At 32.9% G+C, this 23,953-nt stretch overlaps 1 pseudogene; it reads left to right on the forward strand.

Moving 5' to 3' along the window:
* Positions 1–8,569: 8,569 nt before the first annotated feature.
* LOC145016531 (uncharacterized) lies at positions 8,570–13,147 on the forward strand (annotated as a pseudogene).
* Positions 13,148–23,953: the final 10,806 nt, after the last annotated feature.

Raw genomic sequence — 23,953 nt, forward strand, 5'->3', positions numbered from 1 at the left:
CAGGTTTCAGGGGAACCCTGGCAAGTCACACTGGATTGCGGTAAAGAACATTCTCAAGTACCTACGAAGGACTAAGGACTGGGTCCTTACCCTCGGTGGGAGTGATGACTTGAGAGTTGTAGGGCATAGTGATGCTAGCTTCCAGACTGATAGGGATAACTTCCGCTCTCAGTCGGGCTGGGTCTTTACGCTAAATGGAGGAGCAATTTCTTGGAAGAGTTCCAAGCAAGAGACAGTGGCAGATTCTACTTGTGAATCAGAGTATATTGCAGCTAGCGAAGCAGCAAAGGAGGCTTTATGGCTGAGGAACTTCATTGGAGACCTTGGAGTTGTACCAGCTATTAAAGAGCCAATGGAAATTTTCTGTGATAGTGAAAGCGCTGTTGCCTTAGCCAAGGAACCAAGGGATCACGGGAGATCCAGACACATCGACAGAAAATACCATTTCATCAGACATCGGATCGAAGAAGGACTCCTCGTGGCAAAGAGGGTATCATCAGATGAGAATCCGGCAGATCCCCTCACGAAGGGACTGACTCGGGTTAAGCATCTCCAGCATGCTGGGAGCATAGGGCTGAAGGATGATATTAGATTTAGTAGTTAGATAATCTCGAAATTTGTAAAGTGTAATTGACATTTGATGATGAATAAAAGTGTTTTATTTATGAGTAAAGTGTTACTATCTCTTGTCGATCGTTTACTATATTTCTTTTGCATGTTTTGACTTCCAGAATAATTTTGTTTGGTATAACATATTATTCAAACCTCCACAGTCGGTCATATGTCGGAAGTAGGTATGAATCAAGACTGTCATGTTTGGTTGTAGAGGTCTCGGACAAGGCTACAACAATCATGAGTGCTCATAAGTTCTGAGCATTGGACTCAACCCACGCTCACTGGAATCACTTCATGGAATTCTATCTCGAGTGATCGTGAGACGGTAATATCATATAAGTCTTTAAACCTAGAGATATGATTTGTTACTTACAAGTTGGTTATGCATTGATTGTACGAAAAACGCATTGGTAACTCGATGTTATAAAATCGTGCTCTTGTGTGTAATTCAATGAGTAGTAGAACAAACATATGAGTCGAAGTTTATCTGTTCCTTCTTGGATTAGAAGCTGATATCTGGGCCCCTCGATGATTTTGTTTTGACCTATGTACCGGGCCCGGTCAGAACTAAATTGATGTGTTCAATGAAGTTCTTTGTCAAACAAATCGGAAATCGAGAAACAAATTGTTGGACAATAAGTAAGACATTGTTCCATGTATTTGTCCGATTGATATCTAGAACAGAGGATTATATGATCACTTATCTTAAATGGCGTACCATCATCTTCTCAGTTTCGAGAAACCTTGAAAAGAGCTACGATTGCCGATCGGTTCCTGAAGTTATACTTGCAGTAATAGTTATTAGACTTATCCAAGTGGGAGACTGTTGGATAAGGTGTCTAAGTCCATAACTATTTCTGGTATGTACTTGACCCGACCCGGCATGGTCCATTTGGGTTGCATGGCACCATGCAATTGGATAGACTAAATGAGAGAAATAACACTTGGAGATTATTAATATATTATAAGTTCTAATATATTAATAATATTATTTGATTAGTTTGATCAAGAATTAATTTAGTATTAATTAAGTGATCAAAAGATAACTAATTAAATATATGGGTTGATTATGTAAATCATCCATATCTTGTATAGTGGGCTAAAAGGCTCCATGGACCATCAAGTTGGGTTCCACCCATAGGATGCTCCATGGATGCTCCATGGGAGTTACAAACCCATGGGTCATGGAAATGAAGAGTCATGACACATTAGGGTTTAACCCTAGATGTGTCAACACTATATAAGTAACATATTCTCCACCCGAAATCGGCTACACTAAGAAACAAGAGGGCTTGGCCGATTTTGAAGAAGTGACTATTCTCTCATAAGTTCTTCCAAGAGCATTTGGTGTTGTGTGAAGCATTTGAGGCATCACACTTGGGGTGCTAGGCTCACAAGGTTTCAAGGAACACAAACAACAACAAGGTAAGTTATTCTATCTATACTTTATGTTAAAATTGTTCCCCATGTATGCTAGATAGGAATATAACCTTGGAATTCAACTTTGCATGACAATTAGACAAACATAGATCCAAGGTTATTAGGGTTGCATGTACACTTAGGAAGTGTTAGAATGCTCAAAACCCATCATGAACAAGAAAATTCTCAGTTCTAAATGTATCATTTCCTGACTTGTTATAGTATTCAATTAAGCGATTAACAATAAAAGTCTACTATTATAAGTAGAGAATTGGCAATTTCATTTATAGCAATACTTTGAAATGACTTTGTATAATGTATTCCGTACTAGGTCCTTCTACATTCATTTAGTGTAAACAAATTGTATGTAATTAAAATTGAATAGACTATTAAACATAATAAGTCTGCCTTAAGTCCACAACCAAACAAGGAACATGGCCTAAAGCGGACCTACCATTTCTAGGTCAATAGAGTTTTAATTAAATAATACTTTAACATATACACTAAATAATTATAGATTTACCATGAGAAACATAACGTTATGAAAATTATTCTAATTCCAAATGAAATAAAATGTTTGTCATTTGATACATATCCTTATACATACAATTGAAAATATTTAACCTTGATATAGATCTATATTATATCTACATAAGGAAAATTTTACAGCATTACAACCTACGAGTAGTGTATTCACTTAATTGTAGGGTGGAGTTTTACATATAGATAAAAATAATATGCATATCCGAGATTCTATTTTATATCAAACTAGAAGTCGTGTAAACACTACTTGTGGGGAGTACGGTTCTGGGCAATGGAATATGTATCATGGTGCTCTTTTCCCCTCAAACGCCTCTCTAGTGTGATTTGATGCTCCCGAAGTTCTCTAATTTCGTCTTGAGCAGCAACGATTTCTTCTTGGAGCCTCTTAGTGTGGTTTTTGGTTTGATCGTGATCTCCATCTATAAGACGAAGATTAACGACGTTCACTTGGGAAGTAGCATTCACTTCCAGAATTTGATTGATAGATATCCATGATTGATCAATTTGACGAGAAACACGATATATTATGATAGGGAGGGCCCTATCGGTAGAACCTCCTCCTTCGAGGTTCTAGAAATCCATGTTCATACCGAAAGCAGGACGTTGACCCTGTTCTCAGTTCCATAACCCTAATTCTTCACCCCATTGGGGCGTCGGGCCCTGAAAGTGTTATCTAGGAACGTGGAAAAGTGGTGGGTTGTAGACCTCGGGGCTCCTCATCAGAATCCTCATCCATTTCCTATTCATCCACGCCCTCCTTGGGATCCTCTTCAGGATCATCTTCAACCCAACCATTATTCCCTTGATCAGGGAAGTAGGGATCCCTGTGCGGGGGATATCCTTCCATAATGTCTATGCGAGAATTTAGAGGTAAGAATCATAGAAAGAATGTAAACATGTCATTTTACAGTCTTACAAAATACTCCTATAGTATTTTTAATATGTATGATAAATGTATGGTGTGTTGGTAAGTTTTAGACTTGTTGCAACACCATGATCACTCCCAAACACATGTTTGTCATATCTCAAATAAATATAGTTGATCAGGCTATATTTATCCCAGATATGACTACATCATTTTCTAGGTTTAACTATAGTGTTCAACATCTAAATACTTCTATTTTGTTCTTCTTGTGATATTTGTCCTGGTATGTAAGCATGTATGTATACTTTTATAAAAATATTGTTATATTTTAAAAGTATTACTATTAGTCAGAGTGTTTTAGTCCCATTGTATTTATAGTTGTATAACTTTTATGGTTTGATATATTTAGTTCACTATAAACAATGCTTTGATACCAATCTGTCACACCCCCAAACCGGAACGGCGGAAACATTTACGGGTGGATGACTTCATGTTAAGTATCACAATAATTTCTTAATAGAAATCAAAATACAACACCCATGCATTAACAAAGTATAAGTTTTACATTTGTGTTCAAAATACTTATACACATGACTAAACAAATGTATATCAAAAGTTTTGGAGACATAAGTCCCTGAAGCTCCATCTTCTTCAAAACATGTGCATACCTTGCCAGAGAATATAAGTGGTTTTGAAAAGAATGTCAACAATTAAGTTGGTGAGTTCAAAAGCATATTTGTAATTGAAAATCTGTCATTTGTTCCTTGAAATCGTAAGTATGTTTTTCCTAGAAAATCCCATATTTTATGTTGTAAATGGTTTGTAGTCTTAATACCCTCAGCCGAAATGTATAACCGATATTGTACTCTGACATAGTATAATGTAGTTTTAATTCACATAAAACCATGAAATGTATGTTTCTCTGTACTAGCATAGTATTATGTATTTGTACTTGTATGAAAACTTTGTAATTGTAAGTGCCTGGATTCACCAGCTATAATGTCAAATATTGTATTATAGTTTTATTATTTAATGAAACTATCTATTTGTTCATACATTAATCATATTGTTCAATACCAAATTGTGAGTTATCATAACCATACTTGATGACCTAAGATGGCCTGGACACGACGTTCTTCAGGTGTTGCAATCGGTATATCATTTGTCACCCTAGGCCTACCGGCCTAACTGTAGCGAACATTTAAGGTGCAGATTGTCAATCCCGTATAGATCTATACACAAGTGTCACGCTCCCCTTCCAGGAGACTCTGGGTATAATTTCAGGACTTGGTTGGTACTTTAGATAAGTACTTGAAGAGTGTCTCACAAATGTTATATTGACGGTTACATGTAGAATAATGAAAAGTTACTTTGTAATATATAATCTGTAAGCTTTTCTCATAAATTCTATCTATCATAATTTATATGTTTTTTTCTGTAATGTAATATGAACTTAAAATAATATGTGTGTTCCATAAACTATACCTATTATACTTTATATGTTTATTTTTGTATTGTAAATTGAACTTGTAAAGTAGTACGGTTGTTCCATAAACCATACCTATTATAGTTTATATGTTTGTTTCTATGAAAATGACAAATGAAATCTTATTTGAAAACTATTGATTTTAACACATGAAATTATACTTATATAAATATAATATTTATATAATTTTGATTAAAAAGACAGACGAATAAATAATTTTATCCCAAGCTCACAACTAAACAAGGAACATGAAATGTAGTCAAATTATCAATTCTAAGCATGTTAAACCCTAATTATAATATATATATATATATATATATATATATATATATATATATATACACACACACACACACACATCAATACATAATTTCATTGATGGCAGCAATTAATAAATATTGAAAACATTTATATTTTAACACAAATTTCTTGTGTTGTACTTGTATCCCCCCCCTAAAACAGTAAAAAAGTTATGAAAACGTAGGGGTATGAACTTACTTGATAAGTGGTGACTAGGGCAGCGCTTCATTACTTGAAAATACGAGTTTCTGGTGAAAATCGAGTTTCCGCACCGACAGAGTTTTGATATAAAATGATGATTTTCTCGAGAACCTTGATTGGTCCGGACTTTCTTGGGGTGTTAGGGGTGTATCCCTAGGCTTCGGGGGGGTTTTAGAGGGGCTTACAAGGGTGTTTGGAGAGTGAGTATGTGAAATTTTGTAAAGAAAACTCAAAGGTGTCGCATGCTATTTATAGGAGGCTACTGATCCTCGGTACGCTGGGCATACATACGAGGACGCGACGCGTATTTAGTACGTTGGGCGTACTTCTCATACACAGGTCTAGTTCTTGATCATTATCTGAGCTTCGGACGTGGCTGATACGTGTCTACGATGTGAAGGAAGGGCGACATGGCTGACTTCGGACCTAGTCTTCCAGTACTCCTTCGGAAAAGCCTTGAAATTTGTGCCTCAAACTTCAAAAATTCATATATTTCTCATACGATCTCTGTTTTTGACGTTCTTTATATATACATGTAGGTGAGACCGTGCTTTACAACTTTCGTTTAGATTTCGTTGCCTAATTTTGACTTTATTTTTAACAGGATGGGACAAGAAAAGTACGTTAAAAATTCATAACTTCTTTATCCGACGTCCGTTTTTGTTTGTATTTTTACCGTTGGATTTCTTTTGACAAGATCTATGATTCTCGTTTATGTTGGTTTAACTAAAAGTTGTTCGATCTAAATTTTGAGTTTCGGGCTGCATACTACTATACCAAATCTTAGAAAATTCATAACTTCGTCACACGAAGTCAGATTTGGACGTTTTTTATGCAGGCTCTTGGTTTTACTTATACTACGACTTTCATTTAGATTGTTAAAGCTAAAAAGTATCCTAGTGTAAAATTACTTTTTACGACACGCATTGTTGTGCCGTTTCTGTCGTGAAACTTTGATAGGTCATAACTTCTTCGTTGTAGCTCAGATTTTGGTATTCTTTATATTACCAGAATCATTGTCACGACCACTACTACTTTACTCATAGATATCATGTTTATTTAAAATTTTATTTTTGAGGATCAAATAAGTAAACATACCTAATGTTCAAATAATTTCTCTTTATTACTTTCAAAATTGGATAAAAGTTAATCTAAACTATTACATTGATTTGAAATAACCGGTCGTTACAGAAAGTAATTAATAAATTCAATTTGGAGCGAAATGAAAATTTTAAAATATTAAATTCATGTATATAAGTTAATTTATATTTTCTTAAACTAAACACCAATAATAATTGTTTTACATCAATAGTATAAACATGCAACATAAATAAGATATAAACATACTTACTTTTATGCATATGCATATACATATGCATATGTATATACTTATTCATAAGCATATGTATACATTTATTCATGTATAAACATATATGTTTACTCTTATATATATAGAGACGTTAAAAATGTTTTTAAAAATACGCATGAGATACACACATGCTTTCAAAAATATGCATATACACAAAAATAAAATATAAATATGCATTGAAAATGCATATCATTATTTAAATATTAATTTTGAAATCTATGAAACATTTTCACTAATTTAAAAATAATAATATAATTAAAAAAAATTATAATTTTTTTTTCAAATATACGAAAATATACCTTATATTTCGAAAACAAGATTTAAAAAAATAAATTTTCAAAAAAAGCATTTTTAATGAATATATATATATATATATATATATATATATATATATATATATATATATGTGTGTGTGTGTGTGTGCGCGCGCGCGCACACATATGTATGAGCATATAATATTATTTTTAATTTTTTTTAGAATATATATATATATATATATATATATATATATATATATATATATATATATATATATATATATATATATATACATGCACATCTGAAATTTGGTAATAAAATTCATTAGGCTGAACGGAGTGGGTGCGGGAAACGGGTGAGGGAAGCTTCCCTCACTCCTGCACACCACTCTGTGGGTGAGGGAAAGGTGAGGGAAAACATGTGCAGGAAAGAGATGGAGGGAGGGGGTGCCGCACTCTCTCTTTTTCATGCTATTGGTCAGATTTTTTTTTTTTAATATTTATAAAATTATATACGTACTAAAAAATATAAAAAATATATCAAAATTCATGGTATTTAATTCCCTACAAAATGAGTATAATATATGTATGAAATATATTTTAAAAAAAGTGAGGGAAAGGCTTCCCACTTACTCCTTGGCTTTTAGGTGAGGGTAAGGAGAGTGAGGGAAAGAGCGGCATGACCCACCAAAAGTGAGTGAAGCTTCCCTCCCACTCCTTCCGGTCTTATAGATAAAAAAATTTGTTGGTTTTCTACCTCAATTTTGATCTCCAATGCTCTCTCTCTCTCTCTCTCTCTCTCTTATTATTTAATATTTCTACTTTGAAACAAAATATTAGTAGTAAAGCTAACATATTGTTAACATATTAGTTTTGTTAAACATTATAATTTTAATTTTTAACTTATTGTGATATATACAATTATTTGATAATTTTATAAACCATTTAAAATTATGTAAATTATATATCAAACGTATGATAATCTTTATAGAATGGGTAACAAAATGTATGAACAAAAAATAGGAACTACAACTTTTAGTAACATAAAAATACAAAAACATCTATTATAACATTCTTATATATATATATATATATATATATATATATATATATATATATATATATATATATATATATATATATATATATATATTAAGTGAGAGCACTTCTTAGGAATAGTGCCTAACCAAGTTACTAACTACACTACTGTTCATCGAGTTCGCTCCTCCTTGACCATGGTAAGGAATATTGGTTTTAGTTTCTTTGTTCTTATCCAACCTTTTCTTCTCCCATCAAAATCGTCTAGAAGCCCTAAAACCACCCCCACCCCACCGATCGATTTTGCTCCTTCTACTACGCCTTCAATGGCTGCCATGGATTTGGTGGCATAGGTGTGTTTTCTTGCTTCCATTCTGACCTCCACCGCCTCCTCTCACTTCAGTTGTGGTGCTTTGGAGTTCCGGTGGGTGATTAAGTATACGCTTCTTGCTTCTTCTTCTAGCTACCACTCTCCAATGGCTCCAGCGACGGCACACCCTTTCTCCATCAGGTAAGTTTTAGTTTTTGCCATGGATTTGGTGGCACAGGTGTGTTTTCCTACTTCCATTCTAACCTCCACCGCCTCCTCTCACTTCAGCTGTGGTGCTTTGTAGTTCCGATGGGTGATTAACTATACGCTTCTCGCTTCTTCTTCTAGCTACCACTCCCCAATGGCTCCGACGACGGCACACCCTTTCTCCATCAGGTAAGTTTTAGTTTTTGCTATGAATTTGCACACAAAATTCTCTTTTCTGGCCTATGTCGATCATGGAAAAAAAAAACACACGGTGGAACCACCGAACCAACAAAAAAAAGTATCACCAAACCATTTAATTGCTCTCAATTTTAGGGCTTCTACTTCTTCATCCATGGATTTTTGGTTCTCTAACTTGATTAGGCTTACTGCAGTCGTTGATGATGCCAGAGGTAATTAATCAATTTTTTTGCACTTTTTTTGTTCAAGTCTTTTACAAATCTTGTATCTTTTTATAGTTGCTCTATATATGCAATTCAGGGTCTTTATTTTTGTATTCCATTTCGTTACCAGCTAGAAAATCCAGCAAGATTTCGAGATAATAAAGAGATGTTTACTGTTATGGATGAAGTTTTGGCTGCTGCCCACCAGGTATTCGATGAAATTCCTAGGTCTCTTTTTCTATGTTGTTATCATCGCTTTACCTGTATTTTATATTATTTTATTGGATAGATTAATTAGTGTTCTAAATATATTTTTTTCTCAATAATTTTTTTTCCTTCAGTTATAGTTAATGTAGTTTTGGTTATGTTAGTAGTGATTGAAATCATGATAGCTTATGGAAAATGTTTGCAGTTGAAGTCACAAAATTCAGAAGCTCTGTATGAACCTTCTTCAAAAGGTATTAATTTTTGTAATAATACATTTTATATGATTTTGGGGTTTTACCGTATCAAGAAAATGGCAGGCTTACACATACTTCCACTCTATTACTTGGTTATGAGTTCTAAGAGTTCAGTAGTTAATTCATGTTTTGTTAAATAAGTACTTTGAAAAAGACATTTCTACCACTCTTTAAGATTTCCTTTTACTTATGATATTCTGTTTATAATGTGCTCAGATTTATTTTCATTGTGTAGGTTGCAATGTGGAACCGGGTCGTATCTACTATCATGTTTCAGTTATTGGTTCCTTACAATATGAGAATTCGGACCATGTTCTATCACCTACTTGGTCTACAAGAGTCTTTTCACCTTCTCGTGTTCCTGACATTCAGTGGAGACCTGGAAGTTCCTTCCAAACTCAGCATGAATACACTTGTACATTGTATTGTATCTACATTAACTAAAATACTATTAATGTATTTACTTTTTTTTTTAATTTTAATTTTAACAGGGACGACTCCGTTGTAGAACTGAAATAGCACCAGATCAAAGCGAGAAACTTTTTGCAGAAATTCAAATAAGTACAACAGCAACGAAGTTGCACCTTCCTGGAATGCCGCCTATTTCTTGAGGAACTTATAAGCAATTTTCAACACAACAAAACTCTCTTCTACAGCAGGTTTCTCCTTCATATTTCATATTTTGTAATTCTTCAAATTATTTTTATTTTAAATAAATGATGTTATTGTTATGTTAATATGTTCACAGTTTAATTCCCAAAGCTCAAGTGGATGGGGTGGGGCACCGCCAGCAAGTCCCAACACTGCCACGTTAGCACAACAACAAAATCTAATCCATTTACAGTCAAGTCAACAAATGTCAACCAATTCTAAAGATAGCAGTAAACTCTTTGACTTTTTTTAACATTATTGTCAAAGATAAATGAAATTTAAAAACAAATTACGATTTGAAGCAACAACTAACTATTTAAAATTTGATGACATTGAACAACAGCAACAACAAATACACCAACAAAGCGTTACATCTGATGACTCAATACCTGATCCTGCACAATCTCCTGTCCTTAACAAGAACACTTCCAATGAAGAAGATTCAAATGTCTCATATGCATTAGACATTCAGCAGGTATAATTTATTTTTAATTCATTTTTCTTCTAGGGTTTATATTTTATAATATAATTTTTTAGGGATCTGGGACTATGACAGAAGCAGCACAAAGAACACGCGATGTTGACCTGTCACCTGGTCAGCCATTACAATCAAACCAGTCGGTTAGCCTGGGTGTGATTGGTAGAAGAATCCTAACTTGGGTGCAATTGGAGACAACAGTAGTTGGTTAGCCGTGTCCCTAGGTGTGACCCACGACCAACAATACAACCTCCAAATGCTTGAGTCCGCCTTCTACAAACTCCCCCAACCCCGAGACTCAGAACGTCCCAAGAGCTACATTGCTGTGAATATTATTACATCATACTTTCATTTTTTATTTTTTATTTAACTCTTTTACAGAGGCACCCTGCGGTGACCCCGTAAAGCTATCCGCAAGTGCAAGCTCCAATTGTGAACAACTCGGCCTTTTGGGAACGTCTTGGATCCGAAAACATTGGGACCGATACTTTATTTTTTTCGTTTATTATCAATAGGTATTTTTATTTTTATATCATTTGTAATTTTTATTTTGAATTTTTTGAAATTTGTGTGATTTCATGCACAATGCTTATCAACACTATCGGGGTCCAAAAGAATTAAAGAAACATTCATGGAGGTACCATAAAGAATACAACACGTGGTTTCAAAGACATGAAGAGCCAAAATTTGCTAAACCGGAACCGGGTCAGAACTATTAGAGGCAAAAATCCATGCAAATCTTTTTCGAAAACATTCTTTGTGGAATGTATACCCTGTGCAGGTGACTGATTATGCTATGCTAAATTAAGTATTTTCTGTTCTTACTTGTAATAAATAATATTCTATGAGGCTTTTTTTTGTGTGCTTCTTTTAAGGATAAGTGAAGAATTACATGCATGTTCTTCAAAACTGCATTGCTTTTTAATTTTGGTGTTCATGCTCTCAATTGGGTAATGATTATTAGATAATAAATAGTTTTTGATTATTTTTACACGGAACATTAATGGCTTCCTCCATACTTTCACATTCCCTGTTCCCGTTCGTGCATAAGTTTATTTATTTATTTGTTTTTGGCAGATGATCTGCTGATGGGGAGATCCTCGGTTGATTCAACAAGTGGTTTTCAGGATGATCCACAAGAAAGGTGGCATATTGACTTCCAACCAAGGCCCTCCTAAGCCCCTATTGAGTTCCAACCATGTAACTTAGACAGTTAACTAAAAAAAATAGATTTCAAAATAATCACAATTTAAGGGATATTTTAGGTAATTTTTTTCATAATAATAGGCTGCTATGGTCAGATAGAAAGTTGCGGCTTAAATTGTGATTATTTTGAAATCTATTTTTTTTTTAATATTTTGGTTAGAAAAATTGATTTATGTGTTCTTCATTATAGGGTATTTAGGAATTCTGTGGTTATCAATAGTTGATCAAATGAAATTTACAAAGAACAAACAACAAAAAAACGGTCGCATCCGACCCTCGCAACGCGGCGGTCCCCACCTAGTATATATATTAAAGGTGGACACTTCTTAGGAATAGTGTCGGTTTTCCCGTTATTTTAGCCCCACGTCTGTAGGTAATCGATCCTCACAGATCTTCCTTCCATCGTCCTTATCCAAATCTTAGCGACTCCAAAACCCAGATTGCAGGTATCGTCACCCACCGATAGGTCTCTTGGTTTCTCCTGATCAATCACCGGGAAATCAACGAGGGGAGGCCGACGATTTTTACCTGTGATGGGAGAAGCTGCTACGACGGCAGATGGAGGTCGTCGGCGTCAGCAGCAACAACTACACCCAACACACTTATCACTTTTGTTTCGCACGCACAAACCTCGATTTTGCGTTTTCTGTTTCTTCTATACTGTCCTGAATCAATTGCTGGCATATGATCTCTGGAAATCGCACCTCAATTTCTTCAATTTCGTGGAAGTCGAACCACCATACCAACAACGACTCACCAAATGCTTCTTCGTTCTCGTTGATTTTGTTTTAATCTACAGTTGTTTTCCTCAGGTTGCGGATCATACTCGACACTCTAAGTATGTCGTCTTCTCCAAATTCTCCATTTTCTTTCAATTGTTTCCTCTGCAACGCATGTCTTGCTGTTGGTGGGGACTCGATTCCTCTATGATGACCACTGAAGAATGCAGTTTCAATTAAAATTGGTTTTTGATCACCATCACTGACTAGCAGCAGGAGCAAGAGACGACGTCGGTCTCTTCTGATTTTGACATCTACGCCTGACTTTCCTTCTGTCGTCGCTTCGTGAATCCAATGGTAACTTTTGAAAATACGATCATATCTATTTCAATCACATGAATCAAACAGACTATTAGAATGGTTGTGTATTGTATATTGAAATCGATAAAGAATCAAAACAAATTCGTTATACAAAATCTTCATATTTCTATATCATGTACTTTCTGTATTGTTTTATGTTTCATTTTTCTTCGTTTTTTGTTTAGTGATGAGGAAGATCTGTATTACAGGGTGAATCTACGTGAAGATGATTTCTTATTGTTTAGTGTGCGTCTTAGATGAAAACACGACCATATCATTGATTTGTAATGAAAAGAAGTTGACCAAAGGTCTAATTCTTAGATGAAAACACGACCATATCACTGATTTTATTCCATGTTTAGTTTGCAAAATCGCATCTAGGTCAAGAGATACAGGGGTCAGGCTGTACTTTGCCTCTATCATTATATAGCTACTCGAAATTTCTTCTCTAATTAATAATGCATATGGGGGGTCTTTCCCCTGTTCCTCAGAAAATCCCAAATTTCAGTGGAGAGGCAGATGGTTGTCATGGAAGATTCGAAGATAATGAAGTGAAAGTCTTCGTTGAGAGCTGCCAATCCGATCTTTGGTATTTGTTGCCTACATGTGACAGGTATGAATTCTTCAACTCCAACTATAGTTTTCTTTTTATATTTCTCTCTATCATCCTTGTTACTATGGAAAAAATACAGTCTCAATAAGATAACTACAGATCTTTATCATCTTCAGCAACCAGTCCTGCTAGTAGAGTACCATCAAGTAACTTTTTCTACTTAAGAAAACTAGGTGCTTTAACACAACCGATTTCATTTGAAGATTCACCTAATTAGGAAGAACCAGATGTTGAAGTTAGGGTGGAAGAGAGTGGTGATGGTGGTGACTCCATTAACACTGCCACCGCCCCCATCTCACCATCTCTTTCAAAGCTCAGCAGTGGCTCCATGCTATCTTCACCACTACCACAAGCTACAGTTGTAGCAAGGAAGATAGTAGGTGCTACAGTGGTGTGGAAGGATTTAACGGTTACTATAAAAGGAAAACCAAAATGCTCTGATCGAGTTATAAAAAGCTCAAATGGCTATGATTTACCTGGAACAATGACAATCATAATGGGCACTGGAAAGTCAGGAAAGTCTACATTATTAACAACTCTTGTAGGTATTTAGTCAAACTACTTTTCATTCCCTTTTAGGAAGGTTGGATGATTCAGCTATAACATATGGTGAAGTATTCATCAATGGAGCAAAACCAAAATTACAGTATGGATCCTATGTAAGTTTTCAAGATTTCTTTAGTATGATGGGATGGAATCAAATCAACATTTTAGTTGTAAAATCAAGATTTTTATGTTGTGGGACCCGATTTTTCTAACAAACTTCTTGTGTTATTGTAAGATATTTCTTGAGAGAAAAAACACACTAATCGGATTATTAATAGTTCGCGATTTTTTTTACTACTCAACACTCCTTCAACTTTCTGGTTTTTTTATCAAAAGAAAAGTGTTGTAAACGATGCAATTCTTGCCATGTCATTACGTGACTATGCAAATAAACTCATAGGTGGACATTGCTACATGAAAGGCCTTCCAAGTGGCGAAAGAAGACATGTCAGCATATCAAGAAAGCTTGTAATGAGGCCACAAGTCTTATTCATAGATGAACCTCTCCACCAACTTGACTGGTCAAAGATTTTACCTTTTTTCCCTTACTCTCAATACCCTTTTGTGGAATAAATCAATAAACACCCAATTGGTGGACTTTTAATTTGAGTGAGTGGAATACCCAATTTTTGTGTTCTTTTTTTAAAAAAAAAAGAAAAAAAAATTATTGTTTAGGGTTTGTGTTGAATTTGTGCATTTTTTTGTTGTCTTTCCAGATGCACTTTGTTTTGTTTAGGTGGTTTGAGTGAGTGGCCCCTGCAGTGGGTCCTTTTAAGGGTACTGTTCATCATTTTTATGAAATACATAATAACTTTTCTTTTAAGTTTCTTTCAGCTTTTTAGATATTAAAAATAAGCAAATTATAAGACTCCCTACATTTCATAATAATTAGAACTGCAATCATGTATTTTATTAATATTAAAAAAAAACAATTTTTTAAGTCTTTTGAAGGAATCAAAATCCCATATATTTATATCTTTACATATTACTCAAACATTCTTATTGTTCCAAGACGAATGGATATTATCACACTAAAATAACCTGAAAGATATCCAGATTCATATTTTTTACAAGTAGGTTATAATTTATGAGTTGTTTCAATCAAATAAAAACATAATGACTTTCTACTGTCACATTAATGAACCGTTATTGTCTTCAATATATACTATTTGCCCTAGCTTCAATTGGTTGATAAGTTGGAACAGAAGAGGCTTTCACCACCACCGCCCACCACCGTATACGCTGCAGTGCCCTGGATATTGTACTCAGATTTGAAGGAAGGATAGTATGATAGTGGGAGCATATCTTTGGTTGTTATCTGATGAGGGGCATCCTTTTTAAAGTTATACACAATAGTGGTAACTCTTTAGATATCAGAAGGCGTTTAAGGATGGCTGTCGATGTTGTAAGGTTTTTTCCCTCAAATATCAATTATCAACTTTTACCTTACAAGGATTTTTTTTTAAACCAACTTATTATTATTATTTTTTGTAGGCGAGAGGTATGAACTATGTACGCAAATACATCATTATACTTTCGATTTTTTTTTTTATCAAAAACTACCTGATTAGAGAAAAAAAACGTTCATTTTTTTAATAACTAATAAATACAGCAACGAACTTTCATTTTTTTGAACTACCCATAAATATCATTCAACTTTTTTTTAAAACTGACACTGTGATTAGGGCTTTACCTGTGTCTGACAAAATAATTAAGGTCAGGAAAGGAACATGTGGTAAGGATAAAGCGAGAAAGTGACATGTTTCCTTTGTCACTTTATGTTTCTTATCCCTCCTAACAAGCTACCAGTTGACGGTGTGAACAAAATAATTTGCTTTTATTTTTTAGGATTTCTTTGATGATTCAAAGGGTGAAAAGGTTTTTAGCTGTCGATTCTTGCCGATTAATAGTGAATCGAAAGCTTTGGTTTATTTTAACCATAGGTATGACATGGATCTTTGCATGAATTTACCTATAATAGCAACATACTTACATTAACATAATCTTATTTTGCACGTGGAATTAAAAGAAATTAGTCATTTTAAGTTGGGTCTCGGTTTTTCAGGATTTTTTTTTTTTTTTTTTTTTTTTTGGTATTTGCTTATGCTTATCTTTCTTAATGGTTGTTTCATTTCACAAATAATAACAATGTACTTACATTTTTTACAGCTTGCTGAGATGATAGCAATGTAATTACATTTTTTTTAATAATAATAGCAATTTGTTTGTATAATTTTTATAGTAGTAACAAAGTGCTTAAATTTTTTTTATTGATTGAGTGGAAGCTTCAAGTAATTCTTAATTTGATTAGCGATACAAACAATTGGCAGATCCTCAAATAATTCAATATTTTGAGAAACATCTACTAAGACCATGATTTCCATTTCCAGGTGGTTGGATGGATTGTAGAATATGCATGACAGGGTTCAACCACCGAATGCTAGCAATTGGGCTCTTTTAATTGGTTCTCACTTGGTGAGCCATTATGAGTTTTTTATTTGCATAAAATACATTTATTCACTTTTACTCTTCATTTCCGTCATTATTGACCTAAAAAAACAGCTGCCAGGTTCGATTTTCTCAGTTGGACATTTTTCAATGAGTTGACATTTTCACATGGGAAGTGAAATGGCCACATATGTGTGTAAAAGTGTCAAAAACGGTTGTTTTTAAGTGTCCATAAGTATAGTACATGCTTATGTGGACATCAGATGCCACATCATAAAAAATCATTCATGTAAGCAAATCAAAGTTGCTAACTGAGTTTTCGTGTTGCTGATTTTTTTTTATCATCCTCCAGGTATTAAGGTTGGAACTCATTTAGTACAAGGACCCAACAAATGCAATGACAATTAAGTAATTATATATATATATATATATATATATATATATATATATATATATATATATATATATATATATATATAGAAAACTCTTGAGTTCTAGTATAAGGTGCAAAATATATATATATATATATATATATATATATATATATATATATATATATATATATATAAGGTGCAAAATAAGTTAGATGAAAGAAATATAAAAAGTTATTAGTGATTAGTAATTAATAACCATAAGTTAAAAACTCTTGAGTTGTAAATATACATAAATTAGAAAACTCTTGAGTTCTAGTATAAGTTTGAAATGAATGCAGTACTTGGAAATGTGTATTTATTATTATTATTATTATTATTATTATTATTATTATTATTATTATTATATTCGGCTAAATAATTGGTTTTGATGCATCATTTGAATCCCTTCAATTATTAAACATAAATATATTTAACTATAAATTTATAACATACATAGGTGCATATATATGTTAAACAAATCAAATATGTATATATATATATATATATATATATATATATATATATATATATATATATATATATATATATATATATATATATATATTTGTAAATGTCATATGTAATTCTTGTCGAGTATTATGGATAAATTACTTTCATATGAAGAAAATAACATGATAAGTCATCATAATTACATATCAAATGTTAAAAATTATGTTATCTTTTAAATATTATCTTGTAAATATGTTGTGAAGAATAACCCACCAAAAATATAATATAAAATAAAGATAATCAAAATAGAAAAACTACAATCAAATAAATAAGAATGTTGGGTGGTTGAATATATAAATAAAAATGGTACATAAATTATACATTTAAATCAAAAGAAAAAGCTAACATTCGTCTACTTTGCTCAAACAAAAAAACATATATCCGTTTTTTGAATATTCTTTCTTAATTTAACACTATTCAACCATAGAAACTTGATGACAATTCTTGATTAACCTTCAATAAAAATGTTTTCTTTGAAAAAGAAGAATCAGAAAGATATTCCAAACAAAACATTGATGTTTGGAGAGTCACATTCAAGATCAAGTAATACAAACAAATCACATATAATGATCAAATAAGAAACTGAATATAAAGAAAGAATAGAAAAGCTTCATTTGTTTTGGTTCAACGAAAAAGATCATACTTCAATTACCATCAATACGATATAACCCATTTCTTCAAATCATCGTATTTAGATCGTGAATGCTTCAACTATATGATCACTTTTAAATCAGAATATCTTCAACCAAATGACGACTTTTTGTAAGAAAAATGTACTAATATAACTACATATATAATAAGAGAATGCAAAAAATTATTGGAAATCTGTAAATATTATAATTGCTATTAATTAAGGAATATAAAAAGTTATGTAGATTTCAAATAAATATGGTTTGAGAAAACAAAATATCTCTAAACATATGATATTGAATGATATGGTTTGAGAAAACAAACAATCTCTAAACATATGATTTTGAATGGTATCATTTATACTACTTGAAAAAAATATAATACAATCAAGCTATGAGTAAAAAATGATACATTTATCCACAACATTAACTTGTAAAGCTCTTTTAGTGACTCCATCACTACAAATACGTTCTAAGAGAATTGTTCCTATTAAAAATTTTCCTTTTCATTTTCTTATGATATCGTTCTTACAAGTTTGTATAGCATGTTTGGTGTTTGATGCAAAATCAATTACTTAGAAGACATTTGAAAAGTCATTTGAGAATATGAATAGAAAAAAGATGTGATGTAAGAGAAATATAATAGTGAAATTTCGAATATCTTGAAAGTAAATCAAGTTAAGGTTGAAGTTCAAGAACATTATAATGAATATATCAAACAAAATGATGTATTATGGTGTGTTTGGGTATCTAAACTTATATACCCTTAAGGGTATATTTACTTTTCCCATATATATATATATATATATATATATATATATATATATATATATATATATATATATATATATATATATATATATATATATATATATATATGCTTAGGGAATATGTGGCTGTTATGTACTTAATATTGGGTATAGAACCATCAAAAAACAAAATAGTTTTAACTAAATGCAATCAAATCTCTATAGCATCTTTCTTGTATCCTCTATTAGACTAGATGATACGATTTGTATATATTTTTATGGAATTTCAAATATTTCATTTTGCACCACAAACCGTGTATAAGAATACATTATCAACTACCTATAAGCCTTCATATTCAAATTTAATATAGAAAATTATAGTGAAAGATTGGGATTATTCATTAGAGACCCAATAAACTTCTCTCCCATAACACATCCAAAAGAACTATGCAAACGTACATTTGATAGGTGTCAATGAAAGTTATGAAGTTGACTAGAGGTCTAATATAAACAAAACATTCGAAATACATAGATGTTGGGGATAAATTATTAAAGTACAAATAACATACGCTCAAAAGCAATAGAAAGAAACTAACAAAGAATAAAAATTTGTTTTTTTTTTAATTAAAATGAAATCAATTTTGATGGTTGTATACCTAATATTACATACATGACAGCCATATATTTATTTTTCATATATATATATATATATATATATATATATATATATATATATATATATATATATATATATATATATATATATATATATATATATATATATATATTATGTTTTCGTATGGTATCTCAATTTGGTATTGAGATATGAGAAGTTGAAAATGCATTTTGGATAAAATAATTGGAATGCGTTCTAGCACTTGAATTGTTTTTCTAGCCAACATATTTATTGAAATGCGTTGGTTATATTTCAACTGTTGAAATAGATTAACAATTTCAAACCAGACTAAATGAATTGAAAATGAGAAATGAAAAACCATTCGTTAAATATGCTAAAATACCAAAAAAGAAAAAGTTGACTAAGCACCCAATGTTAGGTTTGACTTAACGAGATACATTCAATTCCCATATAGCTTCCACTAATTATCAACTCTGGTCCACTCTTCATATATATATATATATATATATATATATATATATATATATATATATATATATATATATATATATATATATATATATATATATATATATATATATATATATATATATATATATATAAACGAGGATCTTTTGAGAACCAAAAGGGTCGTGAGAACTCATAATACGTTAATTATTCACAAAACTAAAAACGCAAATCTTATCCAAATGAAGTGTCCAAATTTGTTTTTGGTTTTTTTAGATGTGCATACATGCACATTTGTAAAATAAAATCCGTCACATTTTTTTGGAGCATGGATTTCTTTTAGACGGAACGTTAACAGTCTAATGGGGGCTTTGAGTTTGAAAAATTATGAGCAAAATAGGAGTTCTCGAGTTCTCGTAGAATTTTTAAGTTTTCAAAAGAACATCCCTCTCTCTCATATATATATATATATATATATATATATATATATATATATATATATATATATATATATATATATATATATATATATATATATATATATATAAAAGTTCAATAAAGAACAAGTTTAAACCATGTAGCTAATGAATCAATCTTATCCTTTGATTTTCATCACTTAGGGTGAAAGTACATGCACCAGATTCGGATAAAAAAAGTTTTTTTTTTTTTTTTTTTTTTTTTTTTTTTTTTTTTTTTTTTTTTTGTGTTTAGGCTTTTTTTTATTGAAAAATGAAATAAATTGTAACATTCCAAAATCCCAGGCTATAATTTATTATTATTATTTTTTAACAAATTAAATATAAGGTTACCCATTTGTTCATAAACCATTATTTAGAAATTAGAATTAATAGGAAGACAATGCAGAATATCAAATCATAAATTTTCATATGTATGTGTACTGTACCGCATTTGCAATTCGATAAATATCCACAAAATATTTAATCGCCAACTATAAGCACAAAGCTTGCGAGTTCCCCAAAATACCATGTACGACACAACATAATAATCAGCTAAAGGTAATTAACAAACTTTGGAGACTATTAACGGTCCCAATGAGCTAACAACATACCCTGTAGATTAACGACACACTTTACGGGTTATCCGCAACCCTGGGAACTATTCAACATTTTCCTAGACTTATGACAGTCCATAAGTTATCAACAACACATTTTATATATAACATAAATCAACAAATATTACCCAGCTGGTCGACATTCATATACAACCACACATGCAAGTATAATGAGAAGACTCACCTTGGGAATATTAGCTAAACACCACAACACTCACCAAAAAAGAATGATCCTACATTGCACCTCCAAAACCCTCTTAGTCTACACTCCAAAACCCTTAGTTTGACCAAATGTCAAACCATGTCGAAAGTCAATGGTAAAAGTCAAAGTCAACAACCAACAATACTAATAGCTAGTCCTCACATCATGATCAACCCATGGTCACGTTGTGAGAAAGAACCACGATGTGAACCCTCCTTGGTTATGTTGTGCACACAACATGATAAGATAATCATGTAATGCTCCATTGTCACGTAGTGACAATCTCCAAGTCATGACGTGACCGCATTCTGAAGCTTAATTGTAAGGTCCCAATCCAATGATCCAAATCAGTGATCAAAACAAACACAAACAAGAAATGGGTAGAAGAAGAAGACGATCAAGCAATACACGTGTTTATAAGAAAAAACATCTTGTACAACTTGAGATACACACAATTGACCACAAACTCTCTGGATACGTCACATCACTATGATAGACTCTGACAATATATATAGAAAAAGACTGGCCGCAAACTAGTTTATGGCTGAACATACGTTTACGATCGTAAACTAGTTCACGACCATGAATACCAACACAGCCGTAGACAGACACAAACACATACATTACAAGATCAAGACCCTATAAGACTTATATAAATGATTGCCTAGCCCAAACCACTAATTTATGACCTATCAATCTCCCCCTTATTTTGTAGCTAGCATGAGCTCGGTCTTTATTTATCTTGGATTCTCTAGAAACCTCACCACTGATTTTCCGATTGCCCCCATCCAAAGCCTGTTATCAGTTATCGTCACAACCATTTTAGTGAACTCATAGCGGTTGCCTCAATAATCTCCGTTTTGTAGATTATTTGATGTTTTGCCAAGGTGTGAATATCTCTTTCCCTGAACCTTAGAAGATCTTTAGCTTCAACAAGTCGAAGGACAGTGTCACTGTCTGAAAACTTGATTGCTGCAGTGGCTGTGGCCTCATCAAAAGCCTAGAATTGCATCCGATCCAGATAACCATCTTGAAAATGTTGGGGAATTGGAATTTCTTTTAATTGTTTGGTAGCAGGCTACAACACTTTTTTCATTGGCTCGTTGGTTCTAGGATCGAGCACATCCTTGTCTTTTCTAATTAGAGAACCAGCAATCTTCATCCCAGAGAAATTTTCTTTGACCTATCTCTCTCCAGAAAGAGTTTGAAATTTGTAGCCTAAGGATCCTTGGAGGGATTGTGGAATGGTTCATTTGAAAGCTCTATAAGATCGATTTTTGTCTAGTGAGCCTTGATTCCTCTTCACCACCCACAGATTCAGGTCAGCATTAAATCCCCACATTTTAATTCCTGATCGATTGCTAAACATGTCATCGAACCTTCGTTTTTGAAGATCAGTCATTATGAGGTGAGACTGGTCTCCACTACGGTTCTCATCAAAGTTCCTCGTGAGGAGCCATCCTTGTTTCTTGTCAGTAGTGACCTTTCTCTTGGCTTGCTTGATAGTTATTCGTGTGTTGGCATTGACACATTTATTTTCGAATCGATCGATGATGCTTGTGGTTCTGGGAGTTGGTTGATCCACAGGGTTGTGATTTAGAGGAGGCTGGACCGAGACACTAGGAAAACCATTAGATGCTACAGGCTGATCAACGGATCACTTGAACTTATCACCAAGTTCTTCATAAAGTTTGTTCTTCATGTCATAATAACATGCAGTTAATGCTCCCAGGTGAGTTTGGAGATCAGTTATCTGCTTTGACTTGGATTGAACATCAGCTTCAAGATCTGTCACTCGAATGTCGAGTTTTCCAATAAAAACATCTTTCTCAATGATTGTTTGCTTTAGAGCTCCAATATCGACCTTGAGCTCTGAAGTGGATGCCTCCCCTCCTTTTGAGTTGCCTTTCTCGATAGATATGCCTTTAACACGAGGAGGAAGACCTATTGCTTCTTTTGCTGCCAAGGCCCTTGCAAGCCTCTCAGAGGCGATGTCATGCGAAGGCCTTTGTGGGAAGGAATCTCTAGGAGCTGAAGAGCTCCCAGCTTCAAATACCATGTTGGGTCCTTCTTGAGTATGAATGATTGGCGTAGAATCTTGTGTTGTGATTGCAGCCTGAATTGGTTAGGCCTGTTCCTAAATTAGTACCTCCGGCCTTGGATCATTTCTTCTTGTCTTCAATGGAGGCTGGGAGGATTGAGTCACAATTAGATCACTCACAAATGGTGTAGAGGTTGGAAAATCAACATTAAAGGCAGGAATCCTTGATGATGCATCTATATCAACATTAAAATTGGCCATTTATTCAGAGGAATGAGGTGTCACTTCTCGAACATTTTCTACTTCCATTGTCTCTATTCCCGTTTGAGCAACTTCGTCGACAATATTAAGGAATGAGTCAAGGTCCTCGTTTGTAGGGAAATAATCATCTTCAAACTCGAAAATTCAAGACCATATCATCATGCCTAGGAAAATTATGACAAAAAATTGAATCATCATCACTGAAACCCTCATCATTACCATCATCATCACCATCACCACCCGCATCTTGACTCTTATTGAAGTCACTTTGCACCTCCACATTGATCATATTATCATGTTCCTTTTCTATAATTACAATAGGAGAAACTCTTTCCTCTTCATGTTCAGACACGGTAATAATGTCATCTTCATATTCCATGTGGTCAGAGGAGTCATCAAACTCATATTCATCACTTAATTCAGCAAACATCCCGAATTTTACCAAAGGGTGCTTTCCTTTGAACAAATATGTACCTTTACGATTCAATTTCATTAGACC

Source organism: Lactuca saligna, chromosome 9, assembly GCF_052625555.1.
Source record: "Lactuca saligna cultivar CGN05327 chromosome 9, ASM5262555v1, whole genome shotgun sequence".
NCBI classification, from domain to species: domain Eukaryota; kingdom Viridiplantae; phylum Streptophyta; class Magnoliopsida; order Asterales; family Asteraceae; genus Lactuca; species Lactuca saligna.